The following is an 18,799-nucleotide window of genomic DNA, read 5'->3' as shown; positions in this document are numbered from 1 at the left end:
CAAGAAGATGTGGCTCATCTATACAATGGAATACTACATGGCAATGAGAAAGAATGAAATCTGGCCATTTGTAGCAACGTGGATGGAACTCGAGGGTGTTATGCTGAGAGAAATAGGTCAGGCAGAGAAAGACAGATACCATATGTTTTCACTTATAAGTGAAACAGGAGAAACTTAACAGAGGACCATGGGGGAGGGGAAAGGGAAAAAGAGTTGGGGAGAAGGAGGGAGGCAAACCATGAGAAACTCTTGAATACTGAGAACCAACTGAGGGCTGAGCTGGGAAGAGGGATGATGGGCATGGAGGAGGGCACTTGTTGGGATAAGCATTGGGTGTTACATGGAAACCAACTTGACAATAAACTATAAAAGAAAAAAAATTGTGGTAAGAGTGCCTAACATGAGATCTACCCTCTTAAAAATTTTAAGTGCATAATACAGTATTGTTAACTAGAAGTGTAATGCTGTGCAGTAGACCCCTAGGGCTTATCCAACTTGAATCACTGAAACTTTCTAACCATTGAACAGCACCTCCCTTCTTCCCCGTCATCTGCTCCTGGCAACCACCATTCTACTCTCTGCTTCTATGAGTTTGACTATTTTGGATACCTTATATAAGTGGAATCACGCTATATTTGTCCTTCTGTGATTAGCTTATTTGGCCTAGCACAAAGTCCTCAAGGTTCATCCATGTTGTTGTCTACCGCAGGGGTTTCCTTCTTTTGTAGGCTAATAGTCCCTCATATGTATTGATCACTTTTTCTTGATCTACTCATCTGTTGATGAACATTGAAGTTGTTTTCACATCTTGGCTATTGTGAATAATTCTGCAATGAGCATGGGGATGCAAATATCTCTCTGGGATTCTAATTTCAATTCTTTTGGATAAATACTCAGAAGCGAGATTGCTAGATCATATGGTACTTCCATTTTTAATTTTTTAGGAAACTCCATACTGTTTTCCATAGCAGCTGTCCATTTTACATTCTCACCAACAGTGTGCAAGGATTCCATTTTTACCTCATCCTCTCCAACACTTGTTATCTTTTTTTTTTAAATAGTAGGGATCCTAACAGGTACGAGGTGAGATGTCTCTGTGGTTTTGATTTGTATTTTTCTGATGATTAGTGCTGTTGAACATCTTTTTGTGTAGCTGTTGCCATTTGTATGTCTTCTTTGAAGAAATGCCAATGAAGACCTTTGCCCATATCTTAAATTGAGCTATTACTTTGCTATTGAGTTGTAGGAATTCCTTATATATTTTGGATATTAACTCCTTACCAGATATAGAATTTGCAAATATTTTTCCCATTTTGTAGGCTGTCTTTTCATATTGCTGATGGTTTCAATTGCTGCACGGAAGCTTTTTAGATTGATGTGCAGTTGACCTTTGAACAGCAGTGGGGGTTGAGGGGCACCTAACCCCTGTCCAGTTGAGAATCAATGTATAATTTTTGATTCCCCAAAAGATTAACTTCTAAAAGGCTACTGTTGACTGGAAGCCTTACTGATAACATAAACAATTGATTAATACATATTTTGTATGTTATATATATATTATATACTATATTCTTATAATAAAAGTAGAGAGAAAAGAAAATATTAATAATAAGAGAAAATACATTTACAGTATCATACTGTAAAAATCTATGATAAGATGCCCAACAGAGTTCAAGTTCAAACCCATGTTGTTCAGGGTCAACTGTAGTCCCAATTGTTTATTTTGCTTTGTGCCTTTGCTTTTGGTGTCAAATCCACAAGATCATTATCAAGCCCAATGTCACAAAACTTTTCCCCTATGTTTTCTTCTACGTGTTTTACAATCTCAGACCTTATGTTAAAGTCTTTAATCTTGAATTGATTTTTGTGTATGTTTAAGATGAAGATCCAATTTCATTTTTTTTTTGCTTGTAGATATCCATTTTCCAAATGGTGCTTGTTGAAAAGACTATCCTTTCCTCATTGTGTATTCTTGGTCCCTTGTTGAACATCAATTGACTGTAAATGTGGATTTATTTCTAGCTTTCTATTCTGTTCCATTGGTCTATAGTCTATCTTTATGTGAGTACCATACTGTTTTAATCACTATAGTATTGAAACCCAGAAATGTGATACCTCCATCTTTGTTTTACTTTCTCAAGATTTCTTGACTATTCAGAGCCTTTTGCAGTTTCATGTGAATTTTAAGATTTTTTTTTCTGGGACGCCTGGGTGGCTCAGTAGGTTAAGAGTCCAACTTCAGCTCAGGTCATGATCTCGCAGTTTGTGGGTTGGAGCCCCATGTCAGCCTCTCTGCCGACAGCTAGCTCAGAGCCTGGAGCCTGTTTCAGATTTTGTGTTTCTCTCTCTCTCTGACCCTCCCCTGCTCAAGCTGTCTCTCTCTCAGAAATAAATAAAAACTTAAAAAATTTTTTTTTAAAAAGGTTTTTTTTTTTTTCTATTTCTGTAAAAAATGTGATTGGCTGGGGTGCCTGGGTGGCTCAGTCAGTTAAGTGACTGACTTTGGCTCAGGTCAGAATCTCATGGTTTGTGAGTTTGAGCCCCATGTTGGGCTTTGTGCTGACAGCTTGGAGCCTGGAGCCTGCTTCAGATTCTGTGTCTCCCTCTCTCTCTGCCCCTCCTCTGCTCATGCTCTGTCTCTTTCTCTCAAAAATGAATAAACATTTAAAAAATTATTAAAAAATGCAATTGACATTTTGGCAGAGATGGCATTAAGTTTGTAGATTGCTTTAGTAGTATGGACATTTAATTTTATTTATTTTTCAATGGATATTTTTATTATTTATTCAATAGATCACCAACGTTCTCCCTATCCATCTACAATTGAAATTCCATCTTATTTCCATGCTGAGTGGTGAAACAAGGACAAAGTTAATCAGAATAAGCTACTTAAAAAAGAGAAGCTAACATAGCTCATTTTCTTTAAAAAGGCAAAATAGAAATATATGCACTCTAGGATGCATAATCACCAATTGATTATAAGTCACTAAGAAATTCAAATGGCATCTTGTAGAATGTAGGCAAAAACAGGGTGCAGTAAAGAGGAGCTGAGATACTGTGCAACTGTTTAAAGGTTGCTGGCACTGCATCTGTGGCTACTAGCTGAATCTTGACACAAGGGAAGATTTAGTTAATGCCGTGAAGATGCAGCAAGTGCTATGTTGACTTAGGGGCTGTGCACAGGAACCAAAAGACAGGAAAGTATTAAACACTTCTAAGAGCACTGACCCCAGTAAAGACTTTGCCTTCCAGGAGCTCTAAACTGGCACTACCCCCACAGTGCTCACATGGCTGACCTTATCCTCTGTGTTCCATTTGGCACAGTAAGGGGCAGTGTCTCCACCTCCTTTGATGGTGATGCATCCCCTGGAAGTGGCTTTCACCACCTCACCTATGAGGGCTTTGGTTCCTTGGCCAAAAGCTTCCCATTCAAATATACCCACAGGTCCATTCCACACAATCTGCTTAGCCTGAGCAACTGCGTCAGCATACTTCTGGCTCCTCTCAGAACCACAGTCCAAGCCCATCCCACTAGCAGGTATGCCAGAGGCCACAGTGGCTAGGCCAGTCTTGGCATTCTCATCAAACTTCTCAGCAGTGACAAAGTCAACAGACATGGTGATTTTCACACTGTTCTTCTCAGCTTTAGATACCAGGACTTTTATGATCTTGCCTCTCTCTTCATCAAACAGAGAATTGCCAATCTCCGTGTTGTTGAGCACCTTAAGGAAAGTAGAAGTCATCCCACCACCAAGAATCAACTCATTGGCATTGTCCAGTATATTGCTGACCATATGGATACTGTCTGCAACTTTAGCTCTGCCTAGGAGGGCCATCAGTCTGGGCTCTCCGAGGCCTAGCAAAGTAGCCCAGCTCCTCCTTCATCAAGAAATGTCCAGCCTTCGGTGGCATACGGACTCCCACCATCGAGCTGTGAGTAGTGCTAACAGCATCGTTGACATATATGTCCTAGTTTGGAAAGTGAAGCTTAGAAGGTTTCTATTTTGGCTGGCTCAGCTTTAACCTTATTCCCAGAAATACCTTTTCCCTTCCTTTCTTCTTCCACACGAAAGTATAGGTTCTCCAGCAGGATGACAGATCCAGCAGCTGGGTCAGCACAAGCTTTCTCAGCTTCTGGGCCTGCATAGTCCTTCAAGAACAAAACATCTTTTCCCAGCAGAGGTTTGAATCCTATAGCGTCTGGCTCCAAAGAGTACTTGTCAGGCAGGAGGACACCATCATGCCGGCCCACATGGCTCATAAGAACAACTGACTTGACTCCACTGTCCAAGCAGAATTTGATGCTTGTGATGGCAGCCTTGATTCTCTGGTTGGTTCTTATCTGGTTCTTCGTTTAAGTCCACTCTCATGACTGTCCACTTCCCCTTCACACTCAGCTTATCCAGAGTCAGCCAGTTAGAAAGCATGATCTTGGCAATACAGTGGCATTGAGGCTGAGAGCTTAAAGAATGGAGAAGGTGGCTGACATGCACTCGAGATAAATGCGGAATGCAGAGAATGTCTTGGGCCACTAGTATGGCCATTTTTAAATTACATGGTGTCTTTACTTTTATTTATATCTTCTTCAATTTCTTTCACCAGTGTTTTGTATATTCTAGTACACAACTCTTTCACCTCTTTGGCTAAATTTATTTTTTTCTTTTCAATGCTAGTATAAATAAATAAATAAATGTATATAAACATATATGTAAATAATAATAACTATATATATATATATATAAATAGCAGAGGTTTTCCCCCTCTGTTTATCTTTTCAGATAATTTGGTATTAGTTTCTAGAAACTTAACTAATATTTGTAGGTCGACTTTATGTTCTGCAACTTTACTCAATTCATGTATTAGTTCTAGCAGTGTGTGTGTGTGTGTGTGTGTGTGTGTGTGATCTTTAAGATTTTCAACATATAAAAATATGTCACCTGCAAAGAGAGAAAATTTTACTTCTGTCTTTCCCATTTGGATGCTTTTTATTACCTTTTCTTGCCAAACAGCCCTGGCTAGGAAATGTGGTGTATCACATTAACCGGTTTTCATATTTGAAGCATCCTTCCATCCAAGGGATAAGTTCCATTTGGCAATGGTTTATGCTTCTTTTCATGTGTTTGTTTGCTAGTATTGTATTAAGGATTTTGCCTCCATGTTAATCAGGAATAATTGTCTGTATTTTTCTTTTCTAGTAATACCTTTGTTTTGGCTTTGATATCATGGTAATGCTGGACTTATAGAATATATTTGGAAGCATTCCCTCCTTTTTCATATTTTGGAAGAGATTGAGAAGAATTAGTGTTAATTCTTAAATCTTTGGTAGAGTTCACCCATGAAGATATATGGTCTTTTTCTGTGCTGTGAGATTTTTGTTTTTTGTTTCTTTTTTTTCTATTACTTATTCAATTTTTCTTGTTTTTTTTTTTTTTTTAACACATATTCATTTTTTGAGAGACAGAGACAGACAGTGTAAGCAGGGGAAGGAGAGAGAAAGGGAGGCATAGAACCCAAAACAGGTTCCAGGCTCTGAGCTGTCAGCACAGAGCCTAATGTGGGGCTCAAACTCACTAACTGTGAGATCATGACCTGAGCCGAAATTGGACGCTTAACCAACTGAGCCACCCAGGCACCCCCCACTGATTCGAATTTCTTATTAATTATAGGTATGTTCAGATTTTCTATTACTTCATGATTTAGCCTTGGTAGGGTTTATGTTTCCAGGAATGTATCCATTTCTTCTAGGTTATCCAATTTGTTGGTATATAATTGTTCACAGTAATTTATGATCCTGTCTATTTCTGTGACACAAACTTTAATATCTCCTCTTTTATTTCTGATTTTGTTTATTTGAATAATTTCTCTCTTTTCTCTAGTTAGTCTAAGGTCTTGTCATTTTTGCTACTCTTTTTCAAAAATCACTTCTTAGCTATGTTGATATCTCTATTGTTTCTCTGGTCTCAATTTTAGTTCTGCTCTAATCTTTATTATATCCTTCCTCCTGCTAACTTTGAGCTTAGCTTGTGATTTTCCTAGTTCCTTGAGATGTAAAGTTAGTTTATTTGAGATCTTCTTTTTTAATGTAGGTGCTTATAATTATAAACTTCCATCTTACTATTGCTTTTGCTACATCCCATAATTTTGGTATGCTGTGTTTACATTTTCATTTGTCTGAAGATATTGTATAATTTCCCTTTAATTTTTTTGTTTAGTCCATTAGCTGTCTGACAGTATGTTTTTTAATGTCCACATACCTGTGGACACATATTTTCCAGTTTTACTTCTTGCTATTAATTTCTAGTTTCATCCTACAGTGGTTGGAAAATATGTTCAACATGATTTCAGTCTTTTAAAATACATTAAGACTCCTTTTGTGGCCCAATATATGGTCTATCCTGGAGAATGTTCCATGTGCAATTTTCTTAGGAAGATTGTGTGTGCTGCTGATTTTGGGTAGGATATTCTGTATATGTCTGTTAGGTTTATTTGGTGTACAGTGTTATTTAAGTATACTATTTCTTTATTGATTTTCTGTCTGGAGGTTGTTTCCATTATTGAATGTGGAGTATTAAAGTCTCTACTATTATTGAACTGCTGTCTATTTCTCCTTCAGTTTGTCAATGTTTTATATGTTTAGGAGCTCTGATGTTGGGTGCAGTTTTTTTTTTTTAATATTGGTTATATCTTCCTACTTTATTGGCTGTTTTATCATTATATAATGTCCTTTGTCTCTTATAACAGTTTTGACTTATAGTGTAGTTTGTCTGATATAAATATAGCTGTCCCTCTTCTCTTTGGTTACCAATTATATGGAATATATTTTTCCATCCCTTCATATGGGTCCTTAAACCTAAAGTGAGTTTCTTGTATATAGCTGGAATTTTTAAACCTATTCAGCTACTCTAAGCCTTTTGATTAGGGAGTTTAATCCATTTATATTTATAGTAATTATTGATAGAGAAGAACTTACTATTTCTATTTATTATTTTCAATCTATCCTGTAGTTCTTTTGTCCATCTTTTCTTGTCTTGCTATCCACTTTGTATTTCATTGATTTTGTAATGATATGTTTTGTTTCCTTTCTTTTTTCTGTTGTGTACTTTCTGTTTTATTTTTGTGTTTACCATGGGGCTTTCATAAAATATCTTAGAGTTTTAATAATCTATTTTAAGCTAGTAACACCAGTATTTAGTCACTTTTAAACAATTTTAAAAAATGAAGTACATATGTCTTTCTTACAATGACTAGTCTGATTTTTCACAATGTCTATTGACAAAAAAATTTCACTTTGACATTTTTGGTTTAGCTTTTAAAATAAACTAAACTAGATATTAGTTTATAAATGTGTATATTTTACTTGGAGAACATCTACAATCCAAGTGAAATATATTTTCTCTGAATCACAAGACAATTGTTTCCAAAAATTTAACACTGAATAAAAAAAATATATCGTTAAAATTACAAAACAACATAACAGCAGTTGCTGGTGTAGGGAAAAGAATTAATTCCATTTTTAAAACAATGGAATAATAAATTTCTTTTTAAAATGTCACAAAGAATTTTCCATCAAGGTTAAAATGAAAAAAAAAAACTTAGGGTAACAGAAAATGACAGAAAGAATTTTAAGGCATTTTAGTACTTATTCCATTGTGAGTAACTTAAGTTTACAAGTCTATCACCCACACTAAACTGACTGTTGCTCTGCAGCAGGGAATGCATTTGTCATTGTTTCTTCTGCCTACTGCTCTGTGTAGCACATAGCTGATTCTCTGCAAATTCTGACTGTTAACTAAGTAGGAGGGATGGAGAAGCACGAACAACACTAACTCCACTTTGGTCCTCTGTCCTGTTTGTGTCCATGCAGTGACCTCCCCCATGGGGCCATGTGTTCTAGGTCCAGTGAAGGTTAATGTATATCCTGACCAGAATGCGGGAAGGCTCATTCTGATCTTCCTTAAAGTGGTGCACAGAAGGCTCCACTTAGGTAACTAGCAGAGACCCTCTGGTGTGCAGATGGTGCCACTTTAGATAACTATCCCGTGACCTCATCACCATGCCCTGCGCTTTATAAGCTGGGGATTGAGGTCCAGATTAAGTGGAGAATAGTTGTGGAGAATAACCATGTCCTGCCTGGTTCATCTGCCTGCCTGATTCCCCTTATCCCCCACTCAGTAAGTTACCCTGAATAAAACTCTCTGAAAATGAAATGGAATAGCTTGCTTTGTTCTCAGTCTTCAAGTGCCTTCTCAGTCTGGAGGGTACATCACAGACCCTCCTCCACCCATTCTAATAAGGGAGAGTAATAAAACTACATTTCAGTTTAGTTCTGGTCAAATTAGACTCCCTGGTGAGGGAGTGACAGCATATAAGGAGCCCAGCTCGGAGCCAGAGGTGACAGGAACAACCAGGTGTGAGGCAATATGGAACCCAACTGTTGGCAGTGAGAATGCAAAGAAGCGGAGTCTGTGGGGGGAAAAATGAACAGAGCTGATCAAAAAGGAAAAAACAAAACAAAACAAAACAAAGGTAACTTAAAAAAATCTAGATTCTGCAAAACACATTCTTGAAGAAACACATCAAGACTGATGAAAAAGCAAGCAAGATTTAGGAGGAAAGATGATGATGATTCAATCTGGAAATTCTGGCCAGCGGGGTGGAGGAGCAGTGTGGAAGCAGGAAGAGAGGCTGGGTGTTTCTGTGGGCAGTGCTGGGGACAGGCAGGCGGGGGCCAGCCTTCACCGTGGATGAGCCTGAGCGTGGGCAGGTGCACAGGAGGCCAGGGAAGGAGGAAATACACCAGGGGAGATGTTGTTGCACAAATCCAAGGGGTGATGATCTCAAAAGAGGAAGAGTTTATATTTATACGATGAATGCCACTACTGAGGGAAAGGGATAGAATATTTCTGATTAGGCCATTCTCTGTCATTGCTTATGATAAAGATCACAGGAGAGAGAACCCATTTACGGTGCAAGGTGATAGTAAAACACCTCGAAGTGGCATGCTCTGTCATTCCACTGCCCTCCTTGACCCAGAGCTAATTTATCTGTCCAGTTTTCTCTCCAGGGTGGGCAAGGTCAGGTCTTCTACCCTCACTGTTTTTCAGTTTCTTTCTGCATGTCTTCATCAGTATCACCCTCCTGGAGAGCGCTTCTTCTGCATAAACTACACCTGTCAAAGCTGCACCTTCTCCAGCTTTATGTTAAACACTTCTTCCTGAGCAATCTCCATCCCTGCCAGACAGATGTCTCACAGGCCTTTGAACTTGCATGTTAGTTTTCAATTTTCCCACAACACTGAGGATAGCTTGGGAATATATTGATATATATTGGTATATATTTGGTATATATTTTTGGTACTATTTTTGATATATCTATGTATCTCAATATCAATCTATATCAATATCATATATATCAATATCTATATATATATGATATATCAATATATATCAAAAATGTTTTTGTTTCCTTTCCAAGACATTAGTTTCCCTTTGAAGAGAGAAAGGCTCAGACTCAGCATTTGCCACACCTCTATGACTGCTTGGAACAGAAAACTGTGCTTCGCATAGTTCATTCATTCCCCCACTTAGCAATCTGAGGGCTGACTCAGGTCAGATGATGTTTTGAGGACCAGATACAGCAGTGAAGAGATGGAGGGGCTCTTGCCCTCTGGGAGCTTACTTTCCATGCATTGGAACTGCACTGACTAGTTAAGGATTTCCCCAGTTCTACAGATGTATTAGTCTAGGATCATTTCCTAATTAGAGTAGTATTTTAAAAATATATTTAAACATTCTCCCTTGAGGGGTGCCTGGGTGGCTCAAGGGTTAAGCACCCAACTCTTTTTTTCTTTTTTTGAAATGTTTATTTTTTATTTTGAGAGCTAGATTTAGAGCACGACGGGGGGAAGGCGGGGGGTGGGGGGAGAATCCCAAGCAGGGTCCACACTGTTGGTAAAGAGCCTTCAGGGGCTCGACCTGAGGCCAAAATCAAGAGTCAGACATTTAACTGAGCCAGCCACCCAGGCACCCCAAGAAGCGGCTAGCTAACGTGCTCAAGGTGCCAATTTGTATGGAATGTTTGAAACTGCTACGTGACAGTAACTCCTGCTGAAGGCAGCAACGTGGTACCTTATAAAAATAATGCATTATATGGGGCGCCTGGGAGGCTTAGTTGGTTAAGCGTCTGACTTTCGCTTAGGTCACTATCTCGCGGTTCGTGGGTTCGAGCCCCGCGTCGAGCTCTGTGCTGACTGCCAGCTCGGAGCCTGGAGCCTGTTTCAGTCTGTGACTCCCTCTCTCTCTGACCCTCCCCTGCTCACACTGTCTCTCTCTCTCTCCTAGAAATAAATAAAACATTAAAAAAATTAAAAAAAAAATAATGCATTATAAAAAATGGTGACATGTTGTCATTGACACAATGCCCAAAACTCAATAGCTATGGCTTGTACATCCTGGAAACAGGAGGCTGAAATATATCGTAATATTAAGATTAACCAGTGTAAGTAGAAACTGGGGGGAATATGATATTCTATTTCATAACGACAAACAAATGTAAATATCATAAGATCCCTGAGGGTAATGTTTGGCATTTCAAGTCATCATAGATGAGAATTCTTCTTCTATTTTTTTTTTTAAACTAGGCAATTTATTGTCCCAGGATTAGGGAAGGTTCAAAGTTTTCTTTTTGCCCCTCAGTAAATGATCAAGATGATTTCTGATTTCAGTTCTGATCTGATCTTTTCCTCCTTTATATGTAAACTACACACACAAGAAATCCTCAATACATAGAACTTTCTCATGACTGCTATGATTGCATTACAAAAATCTTTAAAAACTCTCACCATTTTTCTTTACCCCTCAGCACTTTTTTGTCCACCTGTGATCTGAACTTTGTATCTATCACAAACTTGATATCCAATGAAGCTTTCTAAAAACAAAATAAAGCAGTTTCTGGAGATCTGCTGTACAACATAGGGCTTATAGTTAAAAATACTGTATTGTCTACAGAGAAAACTGGGGTTGCCAGAGGGGAGGGAGGTGTGGGGAATGGGCGAAATAGGTAAAGGGGATGAAAAGGTACAAATTTCCAGTTAAAAATTAAATAAGTAATAGAGATGAAAAGTGTAGACTAGGGAATATAATTAATATTGTAATGACGTTATATGGTGACAGATGGTGACGACATTTATCATGGTGAGCACGGAGCAGTGTAGAGAATTGTTGAATCATTGTGCTGTGCACCTGAAATAGATGCGACACTGATGCCAACTATACTTCAATAACACATATTTTTAAAAAGATAACTAAGGGGGTGTCTGGGTGGCTTAGTTGGTTAAGCGTCCGACTTTCGCTTAGGTCATGATCTCACGGTTCATGGGTTGGAGCCCCGCATAAGGCTCTGTGCTGACTGCCAGCTCAGAGCCTGGAGCCTGTTTCAGTCTGTGACTCCCTCTCTCTCTGACCCTCCCCTGCTCACACTGTCTCTCTCTCTGTCTCCTAGAAATAAACGTTTTAAAAAAATAAATAAAAAGATAACTAAGTACTAGGGATTAATATAAAATATGACTGTAGTTATATACTTGTCTATGGTATATTTGAAAAGTGTTAAGAGAGTAAATTCTGAGACTTCTCATGATAAGGAAAAATGTTTTTTCTTTTTCTTTCACCTTTTTTTATTTTTGTTTTTTACCTCTGAATTTATTGTAATCATTTCACAATAGAAAGTAAAATCTTAAACATACACAGTGCCATATGCCAATTATATGTCAAAAAAACTGGGTTGGGGCATCTGAGTGACTCAGTTGGTTAAGTGTCCAATTTTGGCTCAAGTCATGAGCTCCTGGTTCATGAGCTTGAGCTTTACATCAGGCTCTCCCTGCTGTCAGCATAGAGCCTGCTTCAGATCCTCTGTCCTCCACAATCTATGCCCCTCTCCCACTTGCGCTCTCTCTTTCTCTCTCAAAAATAAACATTAAAAAAAAAAAAACTGGGGTAAAAAATACCATATTGTACACTTAAAATTTTGCCAGTAGGGTAGATCTTCCATTAAGTGTTCTTGACATTAAAGGAAAAAACAAAACAAAACAAAGAATGGGGGCTCTTGGGTGGCTCAGTTCATGATCTCATGGTTCGCAGGTTCGAGCCCCGCATCGGGCTCTGTGCTGACAGCTCAGAGCCTGGAGCCTGTCTTCGGATTCTGTGTCTCCCTCTCTCTCTGACCCTCCCCTGCTCACACTGTCTCTCTCTCTCAAAAGTAAATTAAAAAAAAAAAAACAAAACAAAACATTAAAAAAAGACAAAGAATGAACAAATGAATTAATGAGTAAGAGGAAATTTTAGGTGATAGATGTGTTGGATGGCTTGGATTGCATTAACATTTTCATGGGTGACTATTTATCTCCCAACTCATCAAGCTGTAGTCATTAAATATCTACGGCTTGCTTTAGGATGCATCATATACTTGGAAAGCTCTAAAGGAAAAAAGATTAGAAGATTTAGGATGAATGATAATTTGGAAAAATATCAAATGATATAACTTGTAGTAAAAAAAAAAGGTGATAATGAGGTTTCCTCCATTTTTAATATTGATATTAGCCTAAGTTCAACCTTCTCAAACACTGATGAACTACTATGAATATTTTATTGCCATTATATGATGTTATTTGACATATCACACAGAGATCTTAACTGCCACTAACATCTTTCTTCTCTCCTTCATATAATATGTATGAACTATATACAGTGCATGTGACATTGAAGAGAGAATGGGAGAGACACAGGACTACTATTATACCTTTCCTCATTGCTTTCATCTTTTTCCCTAATGCTCTCTATTAATTCATTCTACAACAACTTTTCCTAAAAAGTGTAGGATGCCTTAGAGTTTTTAATCTGATGTAAATTCCCAAGAGGAAAATTTGGTATATGGTAATGCCTAAATTTATTTGAGCAGGGATCCAATTTTTTAAAATTGCTGACTGTCAGGGCACCTGGATGGCTCAGTCAGTTATGTTTCCAACTCTTGGTTTCAGTTTAGTGGTTTATGAGATTGAGCCTTATATCGGGCTCTGTGCGGGCAGCGCAGAACTTGCTTGGGATCCTCTCTCTCTCTCTCTCTCTCTCTCTCACTCTGCTCCTCCTTCACACTCTCTCTCAAAATAAAATAAATAAACTTATAAAAAATTGCTGACTGTCTCTAAGCCCTACAGAATACAATGTAGGAAACATCACATTTCAGTGAGAAGGGCAGGGCCAAAGGACCCAGGAATACTCATGGCTAATGTTAACCTGATGTAATGACCAATTTTTCATTCAATGGTTATTGATAACAAGAAGTAATCTGTCCATTTTGAGAAAGATCAATCAGATCAACTTGTGTAACAATTAGCTTTTGTCCTAAAGAAATTTGTCTATGCCCAGAATTATGCCCTTCCCTTGATTATGAAATAAGATCCCAAATTAAATTCTTTGAGCAAACAGATGAAATATAGATAATATAAAGGTTTTCTTCATTGAATTTCTAGGATAATATCAAAAATGCATTTCATATATTTCAAAGTCTGTGGAAGATATATAAGTATAGAGAATAGGAATCTAAGAAGTCTGATAGGAAAAATTGCAAAGTATTAACTTGTACCTAAAGCCATTTATGAAATCTAGTAAAATGATTAATCTAAAAAAATTACTAAAGATTATCTCTTTAGGAATAATATCCTAGATTAATTTGTTGAATTTTCCTTCTTTTATTCATATTCCCTGATGAAATTGTTTTATTTCAGATAAACATACATTCTTACTCCTGAGAGGTAAATATCTTGAAATAATTCCTATTTGGAGGACAAGAATCCAAACAGCAAAAGCCAAACTACTCTAAACAGAACAAACTCTAACCCTTAGAATACCCACACAGAATGACCTCTTTCCCAGAGTGGCTTCTATTCATCGGGAAAGACTTTTGAAAGTCATCTTTATACAGTAACTCTTCCAAGAGCAGTTTCAGGACCTTAACTATGACAGTGAAAGAAGACCATGGCATGTGGCTTTTCTTAGGACAGAGTTTCACAAAGGTAGATTTAATCTTGTTCTGATTAAAATGAAAAACAAAACAGAAGTTTAGATGTCACCTCTTAGGTGCTTATTTCTGCCTTTATATTTCTGCTCAAACTATTACTTTCCCCAGTTTTCCATCAATCCATACTCCCCCCATTCAGAAATCCCCAAATTAATTTCTTCCAAATGATCATCATTTATTATTCAACCTTTGAGAAATATTTATGTGTCACCAGATATATAATCGAAAACAACACAGATGGGGTTTCTAATCTGCTAAGTTTTTTATTGGGGCAGAAAGATATTTAACTAAATAGTAAGAAATATTAATATATACTAAGGTATAGTGATACATGCCATGCTGTGAAGGAAATATATAGTGTGTAATATATACTGTATAGTTTATAGTATGTAGTGTATGGAGTATAGCATATGGTATGTAGAATACAGTAAATAACATATAGCATATACCACATATACATAGGGCATAGCATTTATCATAGGGTAGCTAAATAAGTGTCCTCAAAATGTCCTTGAAGGGTGCATAGGAGTGTCAGCCTGGGTAAACTGGTTATAACTGGCCCTGAGATGATTAGGAGACTGGCTCCTTTGAGAATCTGAGAGAAGATCGATATTGCTTGGGGCACAGGAAGTGTGAGGGGAAGAGTGACCCCAAATGAGGCTTGGAAATTGTCTCTCTACCTCTATCGCACAACCAACTCCTTCCCCTGTGCACAATCCACCCCATATGCCACTAAGGGACATGATAAAGGGTGGCAGAGATAAGCAATCTGTCTAAGGACCACGCTGGGGGGCTTCACAGTGCAAAGTTTGGTACACGGTCAGGAAGGGAGGCTCCTGTGATGTCAGTACATCAGCCACAGTTATGTTTCAAACACGTATCCAATTATTAGGGGCTCCACTGGTTAGGCCCCCACCTTAAGTGCTCCCATGGCTCTTAGGATAGAGTCCAAAACCCTATCACGGCCCAGACCACCCTCTGTGGTCTGGCTCTTGACTCAGGTTGTTCACGTTGTCATTTAATAAGGTCTCACTCTGACTTTTGCCTCTACATTGGAAGAAAATTAACAGGCTTCATGGCAGCAATTACCCTGTCCACTCAGACATTCTATTATCTTTCAATTCAACGTATGAGTCATATGAGCAACGTGGCAGATGTTAAACTTGTGTGGAGTCATCAACTGACAAATTAATTTTGCAAAAAATAAACCTGAAGGAAATTCTTGGTGCCATAGAAGTAAACTGAGTCAACAAAGCCATTGGTCATCCAGTTTCTGAATATAACATTATGATTCTTTAAAGGCAGGAACTGTGCTTTATTTGTGTCTGATGTTTAGTACAGTGTCCAGTACAAAATAAACCCTCAATAAATGTTTGTGGAAATAATGACTATTTTAAACTATTCAAGGCCAACAATGCATTTTATTTTATTTATGTTTTTTAAATGTTTTTATTTATTTTTGAGAGAGAGACACAGACAGAGCGTGATCGGGGGAGGAACAGAGAGAAAGGGAGATACAGAATCCGAAGCAGGCTGCAGGCTCCGAGCTGTCAGCACGGAGCCTGATGTAGGGCCCGAACTCGTGAATTGCAAGATCATGACCTGAGCTGAAGTCAGATGCTCAACCGACTGAGCCACTCAGGTGCCCCTAATGCATTTTAAATAATCATATTTTTCATGGGTTTAATTAATCAATTATTGTATAATTTAACATCCTAACACTGAAATGAGCAAATCAATTTGTGGAGAGGAAGTAAATGATGCCCCAGGTCACATCTCTAAAGAGCAGGTCAGGAATTTGAACGGAATTTGCCTCTGAATGCCATGATCTCACAGAGCACCAGGTTCTTTCTCAGAAGGTTCTTAATGATGATTAATGAGATGCCCAACTATGGTGATAGCAAAGCTAACTGGACAGATAAAGAATGGGCCATTGGGAGATCTGGTTGTTTGACTTTGCCAGTGCCTACACAGTTATGTTCCCTATTTCCCTGACTTGCTCAGGGATGCCAGAAAGAGAAGGGTTGTGTGTGTGTGTGTGGCGGGGGGGATGTGGAAGACACTGCAGTCATGTCTTTGTTCATAGTGATCCACCATGTGAATGATCACAGCCTGGCTTTCTCTTCCACTCAGCATCCCTCAGGCATCCCTGCCAACTGCTTGGAGGACACATGAACTGAACTGCACAATGCATTCTGAAACTAAATGATAACAACAAATATTTGATTTCTTAATACACATTTCATTGATTCTTGCCATCAGTGTGGATACTCATGTTTATCATAATTTTCATTTGAAGTCAACAATGTTAAAATTAATTGTGAATCATTCCACCTGAGACTGAGAACATGTTTTCCTCTGGAAGTGACATTAAACATTGTAGTTCATGTGTGCAAGCCAATTTAAAAATAGGATATTGATTTATATGGCACAAATATTTGTTGCATGTGCAACATTTCTAGAACAGAACGAAGGCGCATTAGCACAGAAACAATTCTTGTTTCTCCACATACCAATAAAAGACTGGTGGAGGTCAAAGTGGAACGTAAGGATCATCTTTTTTTTTTTAAATATTTTTATTTATTTCTAGGAGAGAGAGAGAGAGAGACAGCGTGAGCAGGGGAGGGGCAGAGAGAGAGGGAGATACAGACTCCGAAATAGGCTCCAGGCTCTGAGCTGGCAGTCAGCACAGAGCCCGATGCGGGGCTCGAACCCACGAACCGCGAGATCATGACCCAAGCGAAAGTCGGACACTTAACCGACTAAGCCACCCAGGCGCCCCCATAAGGATCATCTTATCCCCAAGGTCAGGTAGTAGAGTGCTGGTACCACCCACAGCCCAGAATCCATAGGACCTGGAAGCTCTTGGACTGTGAGAAGGCCGGACTGCACAAAGTAAGAGACGTGATTGCTGAAGATGCATGCTTTTCTCCCAATTAATTATGCTTCTTTAACTTCATGTTTTTATTGCTGCCTGTGTGACCCTGACTTATTTACTCCGTGAGCGTCAGTTTTCTCCTATGCTTGTTGGCAACAGAACAGCCACACTGCTAGTTTGTAGAAAACATTAGAGCTAATACACCTAAAGCCCCTAACGTGATGGCTGGTGCTTGGCAGGCATTCTATGAGCCGTCTATCACCAGTGTGATTCCTGCAATGACTACCACGATGACCACTGTTGCTCTCACCACCATGATTACTTTTGCTATTTCCTGGTCAAATAAAGGGGATGACCTGGGAGGATACAGCTTGATTTGTTTCCCACCACAGCCTTCATACGTACTCTACCCTCCTCCCTTTTTCCTTGACATCTCGGGAGCATGCCATATCATTGCAGGTAGTAATGAGTAGCACCAGTTTTTAGGTATTAGGGTGCAGACTTAAGAACTGAAGGTCTCTACCTCATCTGGTTTAAAGCCAGTTTACAGGTAGTCCTCACCCATCTAGGCTTAGATTGGACCCTAGGGTGTAGGTGGTCTGCCCTCTTACCCCCACCCCTCTGGCTTCTTGGCTCCTATGATCAGCAGAAGGAAGACATGGAAGAGCAAGGAAATGAGGCTTCTTTACAATTAGCTAGTGCTCCTTGGAGCTCTCTCTTGGGTATTAGGCAGGCATCACGTCATGGCAGATATTAAAAGCCATAAGGCAGCTTACAGATTTTTCAGAAAGTCCCGCCCCCTCCTCTTGGGCTCTCTCCCACCGCCATTCTGACTGGAGTGAAGCACTCTGGTGTCAACACTCCCCTGCCACTTCCCCCGCTTGCCCACATCCGGGTCTCAGTGGTAAGCTCACAGACTTACTGTGCTGCACACACCTTGTTCCAGCAGGGAGGGTGTTGACAAGCAACTCGAGCTGGGCTAGCCTTCTAGGCATCTACTAAACAATGGGAACAATGTGCACTGTTGCCACATATCACATTTGCCCTTTGTCCTCCCTCCCACTTTACAGCCACCCCCTCAGACTTTTCCAGGTCAAGTCTATAGGGAAGGAGGAACATTATATGGTTTATACTCTCCTCAGTTTTCTGAAGACCCTTCTCTCTCAGGAATCAGAATCTTCCTTATACAAGCTCTTTCATACTTTGGTCTCCTCTGGTGATATGTCTGGGTTCTCTAGACTATAGAACAACTGATCACCCACTGTCCTCAGCACTGAGAGTTTACTTTGACCTAGTAGAATAAGCTCCAGGTCTTTGCTCTTATCCATGTATATTGGAACACATGAAGGAGTGTCATGGGAGGAGGTGAAGAAAGAGAGTGAGCATATGAAGTGGCAAAGTGTTCTCTCTCCCCTGCTCCTCATTTACTCTCCAATATGGAGCTCATGGCCTCAACAAAAGCTGCAGTGCATTTTGGAGAAGGGGAATAAAAAATGCATCTGATTCAGGCCAGGCTGGAGATCACGTGGCCTGCAAGAAGAAAGCAGGCTTTGCCACAGTACAAGAGAAGGAGCATCTACCCAAAGATTCATATGTAAGATGTTCGTGTCAACTGATTCATTAAAACCAAGAAATGCTCATATGGGACCTAGTTGCTGGCAGTTAGAAGTTGATCATTTCATTAGGGAAATTATATGTTCATACATAAAGCAGTGAAGGTGACATATAACAATATACATGACAGAACAGGACTGTACACTGGAGGGTAACTCTTCAGGGAATTTTAACAAGGAGCTGGAGTTGGTCCAGGAAAAAGTCCTAGAGAGAATAGGAACTAAAGCAAGATAAAAG

General features: G+C 39.1%; 1 protein-coding gene and 1 pseudogene across 1 annotated transcript in view; both read right to left on the bottom strand.

Annotated features, from left to right (window-relative positions):
* Positions 1-18,799, bottom strand: part of LOC120224264 (plexin domain-containing protein 2-like) — a 234,382-nt gene that overhangs the window by 155,034 nt on the left and 60,549 nt on the right. The window lies entirely within an intron of this gene.
* On the bottom strand, positions 3,205-4,544 carry LOC120224263 (annotated as a pseudogene).

This window comes from Hyaena hyaena, unplaced genomic scaffold, assembly GCF_003009895.1.
Source record: "Hyaena hyaena isolate Hyena2069 unplaced genomic scaffold, ASM300989v1 scaffold_1144, whole genome shotgun sequence".
NCBI lineage: Eukaryota > Metazoa > Chordata > Mammalia > Carnivora > Hyaenidae > Hyaena > Hyaena hyaena.
This window is presented reverse-complemented; position numbering and strand designations above follow the sequence as displayed.